The sequence below is a fragment of the Spermophilus citellus genome, assembly GCF_964194105.1.
Source record: "Spermophilus citellus genome assembly, chromosome: 18".
In the NCBI taxonomy this organism is placed as follows: Eukaryota; Metazoa; Chordata; class Mammalia; order Rodentia; family Sciuridae; genus Spermophilus; species Spermophilus citellus.
Genome location: NC_138200.1, coordinates 59,916,130 through 59,922,129, shown reverse-complemented (window position 1 = coordinate 59,922,129; position 6,000 = coordinate 59,916,130).

The window sequence follows — 6,000 nt, the reverse complement described above, 5'->3', positions numbered from 1 at the left end:
CTGCAGGGGAAGGGAATCCCTTTTCTGGCATGGAAGGGTGTAGTGTGGACGGGCAGCTTCTACAGTGGGGTCTAGCAGCATGATGTGCCTTCTGTGGCCTTGAACAGAGGCCTGCAGCTTGCAGCGCCCTGGGTGGAACTCCTGAGCATAATTCTACCCCATGTTAGGACCACACCTGCAACTCAAGAGGCAGGCAGGTGAGTGGACAGTGTCCCCAAGAACCTCCCACTTGTTTTATATTAAAACTGTGCACCTGGAAATATGGCTGAGATGTGTGTGGATGAGGATGTATAAAGGGGAAACTAAACAGATGATTTGGGGCTGTGTGGGGTTGAGTTAGGTGCCTCTCAAATCCATATGTGAAGTCGTAACCTCTGGAACTCTGCATATGGCCTTATTTGGAAGGTAGGGTCATTGCAGATTTAATAACATAAGAGGTGGGGATGTTGGGGTAGGGTGGTCCCTGATCCATTATGACTGAGTGTCCTTCTACATCGGGAAAATTGGGGTGTAAGCAACACAGGGATAATGCCACATGGAGATGAAGGCAGAGGGTGAGGCGTCTGTAAGGCAAGGACCACCCGTGAAGGGGCATGGGACAGAGTTTTCCTCACATCCGTCAATGAAACCAACCCTGCCAACACCTTGATGTTGGATTTCCAACCCAAAGAATGATGAAAAAATAAGTTTCTGTAGTTTAAACGTCTCAGTTGATGGTTCTTTGTTTTTTTAAAAAAAATTTTAAATTTGTTCTAATTAGTTATATATGACAGCACAGTGCATTTGATACATTAATCATAAATGGAGTACAACTTCTCATTCTTCTGGTGGTACGTGATGTAGGGCTACACAGGTCGTGTAATCATATATGCACATAGGGTAATAATCTCCAATTCATTCTACTATCATTCCTACCCCCATGACCTCTCCCCTCCCTTCACTCCCCTCTGACTAATCCAAAGTACCTCTTATCTCCCTCACCCTCTTATTGTCAATTAGCATCAGCATATTCGAGAAAAAAATCAGCCTTTGGTTCTTTGGGATTGGTTTATTTCACTTAGCATGATATTCTCTAGCTCCATCCATTTGCTCACAAATGCCATAATTTTATTCGTCTTTATGGCTGAGCAACATTCCATTGTGTATGTAGAGCACATTTTATTTATCCGTTCATCTGTTGAAGGGCACCTCAGCTGGTTCCACAGTATGCTATTGTGAACTGAGCTGTTATAAATATTGATGTGCCCACTTCACTATAGTATGCTGGTTTTAAGTCCTTTGGGTATAAACCTAGGAGTGAGATAACTGGATCAAATGGTGGTTCCATTGCAAGTTTTCTGAGGAATCTCCATGTTGGGGTTCAAGTGTGCAGAATTTAGCTCCCTCAGGCCTGACAGGTGGCAAGAGCTGTGGCTGTGATTTAGGTCAGCTGAGGCAAACCTCAGTTAGGAGGAGAAAGAGTTCTCTTCCCCTTATCGCAAGTCACAAGTTCTGTATGGTTTGGCCAAGAGGAAGAAGCTTCCTGCATACTTGTCCTGGGAATAGTACATTCTAAAGAAACAAATGCATCTTCAGGGGATTAGATAATGTCTACAAAGAACTTTGGGAGGGTACTTATCAAATGAACAGGAACAATCTGAATTTAGCTCTGTGTACCCGCTGAGGCATGATTTTTGGGCAATGCGGGTAAAGTGTTACTGAAGAATTGCTTGCTTTGTTAGAAGAAGAATATAAAAGGAACTTACAAATAAACCTCAGCATACAGTCGCAACTGCTGCCTTTGCTCTGCATCCCCTGTGTCCCGGTTATTTCGCGACCCTTACCCAGGGACCCGAACGCACTAGACGTTCACATCTCCATACTGCTTTCCAGAGTGGTCATACCCATTTGCAGTCTCACCAGCAATGTAGGAGTGCTGATGTTTCTTTGTTACAGTAGACTTTTGAACTAGAGAGGGGCAATTCAAACAATTCAAATGTTAATATTTTGTGAGGCTATTTCTTATCAAACTGTTTACATTTACAACAAAAATATAACTTTAGGCCTCTAAAGAGACCACTGAAGCTTCATGGTTGTCCATCTATTAATAGGAATATAGGATAGGATATTAATTTAAATCCTGTTTGGGGACTAATATTTTTATTGATTGTACACAAATTTTAAATATGAAATTAATGTCAGGATATTTCCTGAGCTTAAAAATAGGGCTATCAGGGCTATTTTATTTGCACAATTTAGAGTTATTATTAAATAGATAAAGACATGCTTGTTTATCCCTAGAGGAAAGCACTTAGAAGCACTGAAGAAATGGTATTGCCTTCCAGTGACTTTGTTGATGTTTTATTATTAAGTCCTTGGGAATTAGATATAAATGGTGTGAAAATCAGCAAAATGGAAATTAAGTCCCTGAGTTTATTTATGACTCATTAGTGACCTAGAGGTGCCCATGAAATTAATAAGTTAGATTCAGTTTCTCCAGATATAAGATAAAGATGAAAAATCACCTGCAATTTTATTCTCTTTTGATTTTGTTGCAAAGATTAGGGATAAGTCATTTTCTTCTTAAAAACAAAATATTATTTTGTGTACGCAGCACAATTCAAAGACAACACATAGAGATGCACTGATGACGCCCAAAGGGTCAGAACTTCCCTGTGTGACCATGGCAAATATGGTGATTGTGGACGTAATTATGCACTGGATTTTGTCCGATTACAACACGAGCCCCAGTGTATGTGCCACGTGCTGAAGAAATGCAGTGTGAAAATGACCCGCTTTAAGCAACTTAGGAGAGTTCTCGAAATCAGGAATGGAGGGCTGTGTCAGCCAGGGATCTCCAGGCCAGCAGCACCATGGAGTATAGAGATGGGCATACACATATGGACTTACCATGGCTCTCAAAATTGCAGAGGCTGAGAAGTCTCACCATCTGTCATCTGCAGGCTGGAGGCCAGGAAAGCCACCGTGAGGTTCCAGGCCAAGCTTGAAGCCCTGAGAACCAGCAGCTCTGATTTCCAGCGCTGATTGCTAGCTTTTTAGTCTCAGCCATTCTTTGATAGTGGTATCTGCCGGTATTTTTTTATACTTCCTTGATTACTAATTAAATGGACCATCTTCTCCTGTACTGACTGGCCACTCTTACATCTTTGGTAAAGTGCCCATTCCATTTTGTGACAATTTTAACTCATTTTTTGTCTTCTCATGCAGTTGTAAAAATTCTTTATGCGGCCCCAGTATAAGTGCTTTGTCAGGCAGAAATATTGCAAATATCTTCTCTCATTCCGTGACTTGTGTTTTTATTTTCTGAAACATATCTGATGAGAAATAGAGGTTTTAGTTTTGTTAATAAAATCCAAATGAGCCTCCTCACCTCCCATCGCTGGGTGTCCTAACTGATCTTTGCTTATTTCAAGGTCACAGAGACCTCTGATGTTTTCTTCTTTAAGTATTATAGATCTTGCTTTTCCATTGAGGTCGACTATTCATTTCACATTAATTTTTGTTTGTCAGCGTGGCTTGGCATCATTTTCATGAAAGATTCACAAATGAATTAAAATCTAACATGTATGATATTTTTTTTTCTTGTTGTTAAAACTAGCTTGTGGACATGCTTTCATTAAAATGAGTATATTAGTCCATATGTCATTATGATAATTAAATGTCTGAGACAGGCTAAATTTATGAAGACAAGAGGCTTCTTTAGCTCCCAGTTTTGGAGGCCAAAAGATCAAACACTTTCAGAGCTGGCTCTGGCGAGGGTCCTGTAGTGAGCAGCATGAATACATGTGGGAGGAAGAGGTCACATCTCCAAACAAGAAGCCAGAGAGATGCAGGGTGTAGACTCAAGCTTCTGTGAAAGCTCACTCTGGAGGGAGCTCGCTCCAGCAGATCAGCGTTCTCTTCTGAAGACAGCACCCCCAAGACCTAAGCTCCTCACACTAGGCCTGACCTCTCAATGATCTGCACCATCTCCCTTCATGGCCACCCTGGGAACCAGGCCTCTGACACATGACCCGTGGGGACAGTCAGACCATCTCCAAACCATAGCAACAAAATTGCATTAAAAAAAAAAGTCCCATCTTACGCAGAAAATAAATATCTTTCAGTTTCATCTTGCCTGTCTCCAGCGACAGGAAAATCACTCTCGTGACAAAGCCCATTCTGTTTTCTCAATCAAGGAATGATGGAACCCGTGAGATGCTTTAAAGGGACCCCATTGAAGCCTTTGGACTTGCCATGCACAAGGAAAAGAGAGCAGCACATTATTTGTAAAAATAATTTGTATTTGTAATTCTTCATTAGATGATGAAAAACACATGATTTTTAAAAAATTTTTTTTTTGGTACCTGGGATTGAACCTAGGGTGCCACTGAGATACATCTCCAGCCCTTTTAATTTTTTTTTATTTTTTTTAAATTTTGAGACAAGGTCTCACTAAGTTGCTCAGGGCCTCACTAAGTTGCTGAGACTGGCCTCAAACTTATGATCCTTCTGTCTCAGCCTCCCAAGTCACTGGTATTATTGGTGTGTGCCACCATGCTCAGCAAAAAACACATAATTTTGATAGTCAAACCTTTGGCTCTGATTATTATCCTCAGGCAGGACCCTGATGTCCACTGGGGTGACCAAACGGCACTGGGAGGGGGCAGTAAACAGCCCAAGTCCCACAGTCCACCTTCAGTGGTGCCACGGATAGAAGTTTGCAGTGGGAAACCAGCCCAGCATTTGGAGTTGGTACCGAAGCTTCTTGTCTTTTCTTTAATACGTTCATTCCCTGATTCATCTTCACTCTGATGGGTATTATTTTCCGATTGCTCAAATATGATGGTCTTTACTAAACTGAATGAAGCTGGAAGATGCCAGACCAAGAAATCATAGATGAAACCCAAGGTTTTGTCATTGTACCATCCCGTCAGGTCCTGACCATCACAGGGTTGGTTGTTTGCGTCTTGGAACATGATTTACAGTAATTGACCCACTTGGTTAAAAACACACAGCAAATGTTAAAGGTAACTTCAATTGTCATTAGAAATCACAGCATTTTTATAGGGTCAAATTTTATTCAAAGAAACAGGAAAGATTCAATTTAGCCAAAAACTAATGTGTGTCTGTATCTGGGAAGGGGAGAAGGTGGCATGTGTATGAGTTTGTGTTTGATTTTTTTTTTTTGCTACCTATCATTTTATTCTGGGGACAGTGTGGCCCAGAATAAAGAACATGATTGTCAACTTGAAATGAGTTCCTTCCGTGGTTATGAAGGGCCAGAGATGTAGCAGGAGAGTTAATGGAAATGTGATGTCATAAAATAATTTTCCACATTTGGTGATTTTTAAAAAAAATTTCAAGACCAAATGATTTGGGGGTTCTCTGACATACAGTTGGTTTTCAGAGTGATGGTGCTTTAAAAAAAAATATATATATATATATATATATATATATATTTTTTTTTTTTTTTTGTAAATTTCAGGAGATTCGGTGTGACAAAGATAGTCTATTACAAACCTCTTGCTGCTATGCCACAAGACTGCAGTGCTGTCAAGTGCTGATGCACAGGCAGGATTTATGAAGAAGCAGTTCATTTACTTCATTTGACTGTGTTATGGGCACAGCGATGGCTCCCAAGGAAGACCACGTACTAATTACTGGAGCCTTAGAGTGTCACCTTACAAGGGAGAAGGGATTTAGCTGCTATGAATAAATCCAGAATGGCAGGGTTCGCCTAGATTCCTCAGGGTGATCTCAAGGGTCCTTTAAACCTTTCCTGTAATCAGAGGGATATGGAAATTTGGAAGGAAGGACAGAGATATGCACCACTGCTTCATTTGAGAATAAGTAAGGCGAGGGATCCTTCTCTACAGAGAGGAAAGGCAGCCCTGCCTGGGTGTGGATTTTGTTAGATGAGAACTCCACTGGCCCTGGGACCTAAAGAACTTTAAGGTAGCACACTTATGTTGCCTTATACCACTAAGTCTGTGGTAATTGCTATAGTAGCAGTCGGAA